The 14,836-nt window shown below is 35.1% G+C and overlaps 1 protein-coding gene across 1 annotated transcript in view; it reads left to right on the top strand.

The window, feature by feature from the left end:
• The window catches only part of MBD5 (methyl-CpG binding domain protein 5), a 470,039-nt gene that overhangs the window by 18,465 nt on the left and 436,738 nt on the right, over nt 1-14,836 (top strand). The gene's annotated exons all lie outside the window — the stretch shown is intronic.

Raw genomic sequence — 14,836 nt, 5'->3', positions numbered from 1 at the left:
CATTTAAGGTTTTGACTAAACTAATGGATAAAGATTTGTAAGGAAGTTGGGTGATTTTATCTTACTGTCCATTGTATTTTTTTAATTTGGTTTTTGATGTTACTGTTTATACCAGGTTAACAAAGGGTTTGATTTTTGTTTCAAAAAAATATATTAAATAGAAAAACTGAGTACACATCCTAATACTTACTTTGACTTTGGGACAGCAAAGCACAATTATAGGATCACACTTTGAGAAGTAAATAAACTGTTTGAAAATTGAGTCTGCAAAGCTAGACATAGTAACAACAGGAAACATCCCACCTACAATGCATATGGCAAAGGAGAAAGACAGTGCAGCAGACTACAGACAAAAATAATAGCTGAGAGCTGAAAACAAGTATTCTGCTTTACAACCTTAGATCTGTCATCTCAAAAATAGAGATAATCTTTCTTCAAAATATAATATGGTGATGTGAGCATATTTTAATTTATAAGAAAAATCTTTTTCTTTAGTTATCCCATTTCATATTTTTGCATTCTTTATAGTTGAGGGTACATTGTCTCCTGTATGTTTTAAACCTTATTATTTTGCTGGTGTATATTTGTTGTTTTGTCTCCTAGGGACACATACTATTTTTACTTTACTGATGTGCCAAATTTTAAGAAATTTAATACCTAAAAAACTGAATATGCAAAGTTCATAAAGTAAACGGTGAAAAGATTTCACTGAAGAATTGCTTTAAATAGAAAGCTCTTCTGATATACTTAAGTGTTTGTAAAGTCATTTCCTACCCTGGGCTAAAAGAGACACAAAAAAACTTGAGGCTTAAAATGTTGGAAATCACTGTTGCTTGAATAGTAGGCAGAAATGAGGGTAAATCATTTCGGAAATTTTAAGTATAAACTAATGAAAAATTGCTCTGCTATAGAAATTGCATTTTCATCTAATCGTCTGAATATATTCATTTTATTAAGTGGGTTACTACTGTGTGTTCTTTAATTTCATTATCTTCAAGATTAATTTATAGAGTCTATATGAAAATACTATGTGGAATAGGAGTTATATTTTATAAGGAGTTGCTATGTTTTAAGGAGTTATATGTTAAAATGACATTATCTGGTGAATATCAGTTAACCACAAGGGTACTGGCCAGTCAGTTATGTTTCAAAATACCTGTTACTTAGTTTGAGAAAAAGTGACTTTGGGCACATATTCCTGCTTCTTATTTTGTAAAAGGGAATGCTGTGGTTTGTAATACTAGGCTATTGTCTAGTTTGATTCAAAGCACCCTACTCCATTCAGCCTGGGCAAGATAGTGAGACCCCCCATCTCTACAAAAAAATTAAAAATTAAGGGTGGGAGGAGGGAGAGGATCGAAAAACTATGTTTATGTATTGGGTACTATGCTTATTTCTTGGGTGACAAAATAAGCTGTGCACCAAACTCCCGTGACATGCAGTTTACCTATCTGACAAACCTGCACATGTACCCCTGAACCTAAAATAAAAGTTAAAAAGTAATAACTAAATAAATAACAAATAAGCTAGACATGGTGGCACGAGCCTGTAGTCCCAGAAGGAAGAGGTGGGAAGACCCCTTGGGCCAAGAGGTCAAGACTGCAGTGAGCCATGATTGTGTGACTGCACTCCAGCCTTTCACAAAAAAAACCCTGCAAAAGCACCCTACTGATAGATAATATCTTCTTTAAAATTATAAATAATGTCATGTTCATTAAATCTGATTGTATATACTATATGGACAGAATAGATTATCCAGCCTTTCGATTCTTTAATTCTATCTGTCTGTGATCTAATTAAATAAAACTAAGTTACTTTGATATATATATATGGGTATTTATATCATTATTAATTCATAATAATTAGGCAAAATAAATAATTGCTATAAGTGACGATTATAGCTTTTTAAAAAATACAGCCAACATTATTTCTGTTATATTTATTCAAACTCCCAATTTTGATACCAAACACAATTTAATCTTTATCATATATATGTATCCATTAATTTATTTTTGGCCCCATCCTTAACAGTTAAACGTATTATGGCAGTAGTTTTTGTTTTTGCATGCGTTTTTCTCCTAGGTCTGGAATAACGATTCTTGACCCTGTGGGTGCACATTAAAATCATGTAGGACCAGGCCCTAAATTTTAAATCAAAATCTTTGAGGTTGGAGGCCCTGGTATTTTTTAAAGCCCCTCACGTGATGGCTTTACAAAATAAGCCACAAAAGCACTGGTAGATGTTATCTACCAGTAATATGCTTTTGTGGGGTTTTGTTTGTTTGTTTGTTTTTGAGTCAGGATCTAGCTTTGTCACCCAGGCTGGAGCGCAGCTGCACAATCATGGGTCACTATAGCCTCGACCTCCGGGCTTAAGGGATCCTCTCACCTCAGCCTCCTGGGACTACAGGTTCATGCCACCATGCCCAGCTTATTTATTGAAGTCCAGCCAGTATCGAGAATTACTGTGCTAGGGCCATGATCCCCTGTGTTAACATTTTCTTACCTTGCTCTTGAAGGATCATTAAACACCAGTTCACGGGGAGTTGGAGGGCTGACGACACTACAGAATCTGGACTCTATGACTTGTTTTGGGTGTAACAGGAGGGTGTGATGAGGAATTTCTGTGAAGCTGACTTCTGGATCCTCAGCTTCAATTACTGAAACTATGGAGAGACATGAAAGCACCCCACCCCGGCTCAGGTCAGGAAAGAATTAGGAGAGGGGACTTCTGACTGGTTAGGTGAAATTGAGGAAGGGTTAGAAGTTCAGGAAAGTAATACTTAAAAGTAGCAGATTGTATAGACACTCTTGTTCTGAAGTACCTTGAAATGGATTTGGAGAAGAACCACCATCAGGCCATCATGGATGATCTTTCTCAGGAGAAAGATGAGAATCAGTTTACAACAGGCCATCTAGAGTTTTCACTCTTGTATCTGTACACACGTTACACACTTACGCATACTCATGTACATCATACACACAAACACTCGTTATTCTAAAGCAAGTAAGACGACATGTTTTGATGCAGAGATTGATTACTGGGGCAAAAGAAGGTTCTGCTTTGGTATTCACTGCCTTTCTTCTACTTTCCACCCGTCTTTCCTCTCTCCAAAAACGTAAAAATCCTTTAATACCTACTTGCTTGTACTTGAAATTTTTTAAGGGGAGCAAACTTTCTTCTTAAACAGATAAGAAAGTCTTAACATGGAAATATACACAGAAATCTTCTCAGAGCATTGTATAGTCTTTTAACAAGTTAAAGCCATCTTTATCCTTTCCTATATTTTAATCTGAGAGAGAGTGATAATGAGAGAAAAGCTCTGGCCACCTAAAGGGGACTGTCTTCCACTTCGTTGTTTACTATTTACTTTTAATTGTGAAGAAAACCTAAAAATATGTGTGCAAAAATACTTAGAGTCTACCAAACCTCTGCTGAGCACTTTAGTTGCAGATACATCGTTAGCATATAATACTCTTGCTTTCAAGAGATGTGGAATTTCTCTTTTATAAGAATCTATGCGGATATAAATAGTAAACACTATAATAATGAGAATTGTTAGGTGGATATTACTGTGATTCAGAAAAGACATACTTTTTCTTCCTCTCTTTTCTACATGATAACTATTAAAAAAAAAAACTAAACATACTGGTGATCAAGGCACTCATACACTAAGAGTTCAGTGATGATACATCTCTGTCCTTTCTTGGCAATTTTTGCTACCATTTATTTTTAGTGCCTATATTACATTTTAAAGTTGCATCCTCCTTTTTATGACTGATGAGAAGCATATGCCTCTATGAGGAAGAAAAGGTATTTATGACTTACAGAAAAAAATTTCTCACAGCTATGAGTAAGCTATAGGGAACTGAAAACAAGAGGCCAAAGAACTTTTTTTTTTTAATGGCCTTGGATACATAAAGATATTTAGACCAGCTTTCAAAAATAAGAACAGTTTTTAAAATTTACCATATCGAGCCTCAGTACATTATTCTAAAACACAGCTTTATAGTTCCTCTATAATCTACATTAAATGAAGAGTAAAATAAAACTACAAATTTAGGAAGATGAGGACAAAAAAAGCTACAAACAAGGTAAATAAGAAAAATTGCAAACCTCAAATCTCTTACAAAGAAAATTATGATATTAACAGTTTCCTTACTCACATTTGGTAATTGTATACAGACTGCAGAGTGACTGCCTCTACATCTGAAAAAGGGGAAAAAGGACCTAACTGGTGTTGCTGAAAGAAATTTTACAAATAAAGGGATCGATCTGGTAGCTGGTCAGGTTTATTTTTACCTGGGATTTAGGGCTTCCTGAGGCAATGTAGCCTTTACCCTTTTTTAGGTCTTAGCTCCCTTTGAAAATCTGATGAAATCATTAGATTTGGGGAGTAGGATGTCTTGTATAGAAAATTTTGTATAGGCTTGTTTATGTATTTCAGGGGGTTTATGAGTGCTCTGAAAACAAATGACCTCCTAGACCACCTGTATCAGAATCACCTGAGTTGCATACTAAAATTGCAGACTATTGGACTCCACCCTAATCTTATTGTATGAGAATTTCTACGCCTGGCGCTGTGGCTCACACCTGTAATCCCAGCACTTTGGGAGGCCAAGGCAGGTGGATCACGAGGTCAGGAGATTGAGAACATCCTGGCTAACACAGTGAAACCCTCTCTCTACTAAAAATACAGAAAAAAAAAAAAAGAAATTAGCCAGGCATGGTAACAGGCACCTGTAATCCCAGCTACTCCTGAGGCTGAGGCAGGAGAATCACCTGAACCCAGGAGGCAGAGGTTGCAGTGAGCCAAGATCGTGCCACTGCACTCCAGTCTGGGCGACAGAGCGAGACTCCATCTCAAATAAATAAATAAATAAATAAATAGACTTTCTAGTTACTTAGGCTCAGGAATCTAGATTTTAACAAGGATTCTCTGATGGTTCTCTTTTCATCACTAAAGTTTGAGAATCACTGCTCTAGAGCTTTATGGATTACACCAGTTCTGCCTTTGGCCTAGAAGCAGGTTTTCTTATTCCCTGTTCAGTGATACTTGACTCACCATATGTTGCCTACCAATTTCTTACCCATCTACAAAAGAAAGATATTTGTGCTGGGTTGATCATTTTAATTGAAGGAAATAAGTCATTAGAAATACATATTTTAGATCCTGGGTCTGTCAGTACATATGATTTGCAAAATAAGTAAATTTAACTTATTTCCAGTCTTTTGTAAAACATATTTATTTGCTCTAAAAATGTATCTGCAGTTATTTAAGTGTTTAATATGTCAGACTGGGATTTTCAATTATAGCTACTTGAAAATACTGCTAACTCAGAATAATTGAGGTCGGATCCAGTGTAAATTTTGGGGAAGCATGACTTACAGAATTAAATTAAAAATATATGCAGTTTAACTTCAGATGTACATAGTGATATGAACTGTCTCCAAGAAGGGTCATCTCTATATCTGAATAAAGCTTATTTGTAATGCATATATTAAGTGGTGTTATGTAAATCAATGCTTTTAAGATAATTTAAAAACTGCTTGAAAATAATATGCAAAATTTGACCAAACATTTCCTTGCAAATCTTGTTATGGTCTTAATTTATTTTTGCTGGTTTACTTCACAGATAAATTTAGAATTGAACTTTAGTCTAGTAGGGACATGCCATTATCTCATTTCCAATTATTGGATCTGGATTAATGAGTGAGTATGCCCATGGGGCTGAACTATTTAGTATTAAGCAGAAACATTTTTATACCATGACACTTAGAACCAGGTTATAAGTCTAGTATTCCTATGACTTTTTTAAACACAGAAGAAAAAGCTTCCTAGACAAGGATTATGCCATGTATTTTAGTCAACTTTCTCATCAAATGTGTTGTTGGGAGTCACGAGAGACCAGGTAAAATAATGTAGATGACTCAGTGAAGGATACTTGTTGCTAAGAGGAAATAAATAAATATAAGATGATTAGTGGGTAAGTTAGAAATACCTTTTCTGTGTGGGAAAAATATATGCTATTGTTATTATTATTCATTTGTATAATAAAAGTACCTATTAATGTTTATCTGTGTCTTTCTTTCTTAAAAGCAAATTAAAATTAGTTCAGTAAATATTATGTAAAATCTGTTATTCCTAAAGTCCTTATTTCTGGGAAACTACATGAAATACGTCACAAAAATTTTTCATGTCTCCTGTGGTCATCGAATTTATGTAAAAATAATAGTTTCAGTAGTTACTCTACAAAGATTAAAATTTAGTTGGTGATTTTCCTGCTGCTGCTTATTTTCCTCAGTAAAAAATTATGTTTTACTATAATATGATACTGCTTTTTATGGCATATTGTTTGGTGACTGTTGAATTCAATTTCTTGGTTCCCTTTGACTTTGTCCTCATGTATTCCTCAATGGCACACACATGCACACATGCACACAAATACATCATTATGTCTCTGTAATAAGAGGTGTATTTTATTTTCCTATTTGACAAAATGAAGTATAATGGTTATAATAGCAGCTTACTTTTGATAAGCATACTAACTGGTACATAGTAAATACATACTGTGCATGCATTACGTCATTTATATCCACACAGTCACCTTCAAATTCAGTACAATTTTTATTCCCATTTTACAGATGAGAAAGCATATTTTGGTGAACTCAAGCAAGGTTATACGACTAGTAAATTTTAAATGAGATTTAATTTCAGTACTTATTAACCACTATGCTTTGCTAAATTTGAACATTACTTTAAAATATAACTTCTAAAGTGTTCATATTAGAAACCTATAAATATACATAGATTTGTCTCCTCTCTTATGAAGAACACATGAAGGAAAGAAAGGTATTAATTTGGTTGCTTATCATATGCCAGACATAGATATAGATGCTTGTATGTATGGCATTTAATCCTTATCTGTGAGGTAGGTCTTTTTATGCCTTTCTATAGATTTAAATTAAAGGTTCAGTTTAGTAACTTGCTCGAGGTTATACAGAATGTGGCAGAACTAATATCTGACCCCATAGTGCTTATAACTGGTAAATAAAAAACTTGGATTAGGTCACTTTCTCAAGTGTACTGGAGACTAATTGCTCCAAGATAAAAGGCAGATAGACTGTTACCTACTAGTAAATGTAAAGAGGAAATGTCATTTCTCTTCTTTCTCCATTGTCTTTATGCTATTATGTTAGAATTTGTATATAGCAATCTAGAAATTTTGAAAACTTCCCCTCTTAATCCTAGAATGGACAATAAAATTGTTTCCTAATTTATGTACACAATCATGGTTCACACAAGTCAAACAGTTCACCAACGGTTTGTTGTTAGTATTGTCTTAATGAAAGTTTTTTTTTTTTTTTCCTGAGACAGAGTCTCGCAGTTTCGCCAGGCTGGAGTGCAGTGGTGCAATCCCGGCTCACTGCAACCTCCGCCTCCCAGGTTCAAGCAATCCTCCTGCCTCGGCCCCTCAAGCAGCTGGGACTACAGGCATGTGCCATCACACCCAGCTAATTTTTGTATTTTTAGTAGAGACGGGGTTTCACCATGTTGGCCAGGACGATCTCGATCTCTTGACCTTGTGATCTGCCCACCTTGGCCTCCCAAAGTGCTGGGATTACAGGCATGAGCCGCTGTACCCAACCTTAATGAAGGCTTTTTATATACTAGTGATGTTATGAAAGAAATAAAATACAAGGTTTTCAAAGATTTTGTGATCGGTTGAGAAATCTACTTAAACACATCAAAATAATTCAGCATATGATTAAGTTGTAGACTGAGTGGTTAGCAGTAAATCACTGAGATCTTTCAAACTCAGTATTTATGTAATTACTCATTAATATCTCCCACAAACCTCTTTTGCTTATATTTACTTTCTTGGATGGTGCCGTCCCTGTCTAGCCCAATTCCCCAAGTTAGAAATACAGTCCCCTTCCACCCCTTCTTTAGCTTCATAGTCAGCCTATCACCAAATCGTATAGAATTGTTTTCCTTCCTAATTCGTAAGTCCGCTCAGTTCTATCTTTGTGTTATGCATATTGCTGCTACTTTAGTTCATTCCTTGACTAGAGTATGGTAGTAAGTAGTCTCTTTAGCTAATTAATCAGCCTCTGACTTTTCTGTACTCTGGGCCATATTCTGTCTTTTGCTGAGTTGTTACCAAACATAAACCTGGTTATGTCACTACCCTGATTAAAAACCTTGTGGATTGTTCCTTTTTCTTGGTTTATATAAAATCCTATTTTCAGTCTGACATATAAGCCCTTCATCTTTATATCTTATGTCAACTTAGACTTCTAGCTTCATCTCCCATTACTTTTCCCCTTATGATGTCTTTCATTGCAGCTAACCAACCCACTTCCTCTTCAAGATTATGTTTTGCTCCTTCAGGTCTCCTTGGCTTTGTTCACATGCTGTCTTTTGTGCAGTGCCTCTTGCCTTATCCACCATCTCCCCCAACATAGTTACTGCAAGTCCCAAATCAGGTGTCACTTCTTATCAAATCATCCTGGCCATCCTCAATTTTCCCATTCTTAGTTAATGATGCACTCATTTAACTTTTATGATCATGTAAGATGGTTGTCTTTTTACTTTTAGTGTCAATCACCAAGATTATCAAGTTCTTGCTTTGTTTTCTTTTGCACCTTCAAATCTAGCTCAAGCCATAACTACGACCATGACCTTTACAAAGGGTCATACAAACCTGAATTGAAGTAAAGGCTCTGCAACCAAAAGAAATGGAGTATATTTTGCGTGGAGACGGAGGAAGTTTTAAAAAGGATCATGGGCAATGGCAATTTTAGATGTTTTTTACATCCTGCTTGGCCAGAATTAAGCAGATAATACCTGAATATACCAGAAGGCCAAATTGGGAGATGTAGAAATTGTTAACCAATATTTTTACCAAGTGCCTTGATAAATGTTTATGTTTGTGCCACAAAGGCACTAGGGGTACAAAAATGAATAAGAAAGGAACTCTGCCTTTGAAGAAATTTAGAGTGACTAGGGGAGAAAGACATGTAAATAAATGTATAAGGTCATCTAGAGTATTCATTTAATGAAGTAATTGTAAAGAACAGCAAGCAACCGCTTATGATGAGAATACCTCCTTTGGCAGAATGGCCCTAAGTCGAAAGTGATACCTTAGCTAAATTTTAAGTTATGAGTTGGAATTCTACAATTGCATAAGATGGTAAGGGCTTCCTAGACTAAGGGAACAGCATGTGCAAAGACATGAGTTACAAAAGCAGCAAAACTAGAGAACCCGTTGTTTGTGAGATCTCATACATAGGGTTGTTTATTTTAGAAAGTCTCATAAAGAAGCTTCTAGTAAGATAGTATAGATAATTCCCAACTTAAATATGCTGTCTTGAAACAATCCTCTTATATCAATTTATTCATTGTTCTTTCCCTTTGAAGTCTAATGTGGATAGGAGCATAAACTTTGGTGATGATAATTTAAGTTCAGATCCTGAAATATTCAGTCTCTGTAAAGCATCATTTTACCTGTTCAAAAAAAGGTTACTAACTACCTCCTCCTCATGGTTTTTTGGAAGATTCAGAGAGATAATGCATACAAAGTTGTTGACACAATGCCTGGTCCGTCTCAGTAGGACTCAAGAAATGTTAACCTATATTAAGGCTCCCGATAGGCCTTTTTTGGTTTCCCACCCATTTATTTAAGAAATAATTTTTTAAATGCTTACTACTTATTAGGTGCTGGAATTACAAAGATGAGTAAAACACAACATCTGCCTTTGAAGAATTTATAGTTTAGTGAGGATATGCACATAACCTATGTTGAAAATCAACAATAATAATACAACCTGGCAAATGCTTTAGCAGAGAGTCTTGTGAGAAAATAAGAACTGAGGGAAGAAGCTGCCAAATCTATTTTTGGACATTAGGAAAGTCTTCTTCAGGAAGGACTGACATGAAGAATGAAGAGCAGTTTGCTGTTTTGGAGTTGGAGAGTAGAGAAGAGTAAGGCTTTCCAGGAATGAGGAAGAACATATTCAAAAGGAGGGTCAAGGTAACATGACTTGTTTAGTAAAAGACAAATGATAAGAAAACCACTAAAAGACAAAAGAATGGAGTAGAAAACAGGGGACTGAATGTACTCAGGGGGAACTCTGTGGTTGAAAAGTCCCCCAGAAGGCCTGAAGTTACTACTTTGCTCCCTTGAGAAAACAGAAGTGAATAAATTTCCTAGGGTGGGTATGAGATAAGCCTCTCTGTGAAAAATTGCCCTGTCTCATCCTGGGATGTTGGAATAGTCTGGTCCACTCTTCTGACATGAATTCTTGTGTAGTCCCAGAAAGTACTGCAGTGCTCAAAGGGTGAGGCAAGAGGAGCAAAGAAATAGAATTTCATTAGTGATGTTAGTGTCTGAGAAGTGGTGCCAGCAAGAGTCATATTGACCACATTGTGGGAAATGGTAAAAAAGAAGCATTTTCCTGTGGTTGCTGGGAGTTTCTGGTAACGTGATGGATTGACTGGACTGTGGCTTGACTAGACAGTGGCATCAACCTGTGTATTCGCTGGTTCTCAGCTGCCCAGTGATTGTACCCAGAAAGTGGACACCACCTTAGCTCTTTAGAAGCTAGAAATCTTGTGGCAAGTGGATTTCGTGCATCATCCATTCTTCACTTTGCTTTGAACCAAGGGAGGAATTTGGATAGCCCTAGAAATTTATGGAAATCTGTCAGTGGGAGCTAGCCATAGAATAATTGTTATGCTGTGGTTTTGCACTCCAGCTGTATTTCTAGCTAGTTAGGACTATGGCAATATCTTTTGAACAAGAAAGCAAAGAGGAAAAATAACTGAAATTTGTTGAGTAATTACTGTATACCTGGTACTGTAGTACTTGCTTTCTGTGTGGGAGAGGGGTGGATTTCATTTTTTATTGAGGTAAAATCCACGTAGCATGAAATTCACAATTTACATCATTTTAGAGCATGCAATTCCTTGGTTTTCAGCATATTCACATTTTTGTGGAGCCATCACCAAATCTAATTCCAGAATATTTCTATCTCCCTGAAAAGAAACCCTATACCTGTTAGCAGTAACTTCCAAGTACCTCCGTCCTTCCCATATCATCTGGCAACTTCTAGTCTACTTTCTAACTATATAGATTGGCTTATTCTGGACATTTCATATAAATGGATTTATATAATATGTGGCCTTTTGTGTCTGGCTGCTTTCACTTAGAATAAGGTTTCATTCATATGCTAGTGTGCATCAGTACTTCAATCTCCTTTATGGCTAAGTAATTTTTCATATGAGGATGTACCACATTTTGTTTATCCATTCATCAGTATTTGATGATGGACATCTGGGTTGCTTTCACTTTTTGGTTATGGATAATGCTGCTGTAAACATTTGTGTACAAGTTTTTGTGTTAACATATATTTTAACACATTCCTAGGAATGTAATTGCTGGGTCTCATGGCGACTCTATGTTCCAAGCAACTACCAAACTGTTTTTCAAAGTAGCTGCACCATTTTCATTAGCATACAAGGATTCCAGTTTCTCAACTTCCTTACCAACACTTGTGTCTTTTTTGTTACAGCCATCAAGTGAGGTTGAAATTTTATCTCATTTGGTTTTGATTTGCTTTTACTGATGGCTAATGATGTTCCAAATATTTTCATGTGCTTATTAGCCATTTGCATACCTTCTTTAGAGAAATATTTATTCAAATCCTTTTCCATTTTAGAGAAATGTTTATTCAAATCCTTTTCCACTTTTTGGTGCTTGCCTTTTCATTATCTTTTTATTATTGAATTGTAAGAGTTCTTTATACATTTTGGATACTAGACCCTTATCATATGATTGCAATATTTTCTCCCATTCTGTGTGCTGTCTTTTCACTCTCTATAATGTCATTTGATCCACAAAAATTTTGTCTCATTTATTTTTTTCTTTTGTTACTTTAACTTTTGGTGTTAATTTAATAGATTATTGCCTAATCCAAGGTTATGAAAATTTACATTATATCTTGAAGAGACTACATCCCCCCATTGAATTGCCTTAGCACTCCTGTCAAAAATCTATTAATCAAAGATGGGTGTATTTCAGGCTTTCAGTAATATCCTGTTGGTCTGTACATCTCTCCTTATATCAATACTACACTGTTTTGATTACTGTAGATTTGTGTAGTAAGTTTTGAAATCAAGAATTCTGTTTCCTAACTATAGTTTTTTTTGTTTCTTGATTTTTCTAAGATTGTTTTAGCTATTCAGGGTTCCTTATATTTTCATACGAATTTTAAAATCAGCTTGTCCCTTTCTGAAAATGAAAAATAGACTGTTGAAATTTTAGTAGGAGATTGTATTGAGTCTGTGGATGAGTTTGGGAATTATTGCCATCTTAACAGTAGTAACTCTTCCAATCCATGAACAGTATGTATTTTCATTTCTGTACATTTCCTTTAATTTTTTAAACAGTGTTTTGTAGTTTTCAGTGGACAAGTCTTACACTTCTTGGCTAAATTTGTGAAGTCTTTTATTCCACTTAATGCTATTGTAAACAGAATTGTTTTCTTAATTTCATTTTTGGTTTGTTCATTGCTAGTTTTTAGAAATACAACTACTTTTTGCATATTAATTTTGTATTCTGCATCTTTGCAGACCTTTTTAGCTCTAAAATATTTTAGTGGATTCTTCCAGGTTTTTTTATACATAAGATTATGTCATCTGCAAATAGAAATAGTTTTACTTCTAATCTGGATGTCTTTTCATTTCTGTTTTTCTTTTTTTTTTTTTTTTTTTGCCCAGTTTCCCTGGCTGGAATGCTTAGTACCATATTGAATAGAAGAGGTGTGAGCAGACATCCTTTTCTTGTTCCTGATTACTTATGGGAAAGCTTTTACTGTCTTACCATTATGTTAGTTTTGAGGTTTTCACAGATGTTCTGTCAGGCTGAGGAAATTTCCTTCTGTTCTGTTTGTTGAGTGTGTGTGTGTGTGTGTGTGTGTGTGTGTGTGTGTGTGTTGTCATGAAAGGATGTTGTATTTTGTCATATGCTTTTTCTGCATTTGTTGAGATGATCATATGGTTTAATATAATCATTTAATTATGATATAATAATTCTTCTAGATTATAGTGTTTTGTTGAGTATTCTTGAATTTATATTTATAAGAGCTGTTGATCTATAGTTTTCTTGGGATTTCTTTGGCTTTTGTGTCAAGATATGCTGGTCTTACAGTGTGAGTTAAGGAGTATTCTTTCCTCTTCTGTTTTTTTAAAGAGCTTGATAAGGATTGACATTAATTTTCCTTGAATGGTAGAATTCGCCAGTGAAGCCATCTAGTCCTGGGCTTTTTATTTCTATAAGGTCAGTAGTGACATTCTCATTATCATTCCTAATTTTACCCTTCTCTCTTTTTTTCTTGGGTAGTCTAGCTAAAGGTTTGTAAATTTTGTTGATTATTTTAAAGAACAAACTTTTGCTTTTGTGGGTTTATTTTTCTCTTTTGTTCTAGCCTCAGTTTTGTTACCTCTGTTGTAATGTTTATTTTCTTATGGTATAAGACTGTTATTGAGATTTTTTTTTTTTTTTGAGATGGAGTCTCACTCTTGTAGCCCAGGCTGGAGTGCAATGGCGCAATCGTGGCTTACTGCAACCTCTGCCTCCCCGGTTCAAGCAATTCCCCTGCCTCAGCCTCCTGAGTCACTGGGATTACAGTCATGTGCCACCACACCCAGCTAATTTTGTATTTTCAGTAGAGACGGGCTTTCTCCATGTTGGTCAGGCTGGTCTCGAACTCTCGATCTCAGGTGATCCACCTGCCTTGGCCTCCCAAAGTGCTGGTGTTACAGGCCTGAGACACCATGCCCAGCAGAGATCTTTTTTATTGTGGGCATTTACAGCTATAAATTTCCCGCTTAGCACCGCTTTTTCTGCATACTATAAGTTTTCATATGTTATGTTTTCGTCTTAATTTATCTCAAAGTATATCTAACTTTCTTTCTGATTTGTTCTGTGACCTATTGATTATTTAGGAGTATGTTGTTGAATTTCCACATATTCATGAATTTTCCAAATTTTCTTCTATTAAATTCTCATTTCATTCCATATAGTCTGATAAACCCACTTTGTTTGGTTTCAAACTTTAAAAAATATATTGGTGTTTGTTTTCTATACCATAAACATGTGACTTATCCTGGAAAATGCTGTGTATTTTCTTTAGAAGAATGTGTATTCTGTCACTTGAGTCCAGGAGGCAGAGGTTGCAGTGAGCCAATATCGCATTACTGTACTCCAACCTGGGCGACAGACCGAGAGTTCATCTCAAAAAAAAAAAAAAAAAAAAAAGAGACAATGTGTATTCTGCTACTTGGGGTGGAGTCTCCTATAGATGTCTATTAGTTTCTAGGATTGTTCAAGCCTTCTATTTCCTTGCTCATCTTCTATTTAGATTTGTATGTTCATTATCAAAAGTGTAGTGTTGAAGATGCCAACTGTTATTGTTGAACTGTCTATTTCCCCTGCAATTCTTTGAGTTTTTGCTTTATGTATTTTGGGGCTGTATTGTTAGGTGCACATATGTTGATAACTGTTATATCTTCTTATTGAATTGACCCGTTTTTCATTATATGATGCACTTTTCTTTCATAACAATTGTGTCTCAGTATCACTGTTTTTATAAAATACTTTAGCATTTATATTTAAAAATTGTTATTGCCTAACATTTAATACAAAATAAAATACACAACATGGTAAATGTTGAAGCTTAATAATAAAATAAATATCTATGAACCTATGATACCATAATAATGAGGATATAAACATTTTATTATTCTGTGTTGCTCTCTTGTCCCATCTG

The sequence above is a fragment of the Hylobates moloch genome, unplaced genomic scaffold (assembly GCF_009828535.3).
Source record: "Hylobates moloch isolate HMO894 unplaced genomic scaffold, HMol_V3 SCAFFOLD_24, whole genome shotgun sequence".
In the NCBI taxonomy this organism is placed as follows: domain Eukaryota; kingdom Metazoa; phylum Chordata; class Mammalia; order Primates; family Hylobatidae; genus Hylobates; species Hylobates moloch.
The sequence above is the reverse complement of the archived record's forward strand: the minus strand, read 5'-3'. Positions and strand labels throughout refer to the sequence as shown.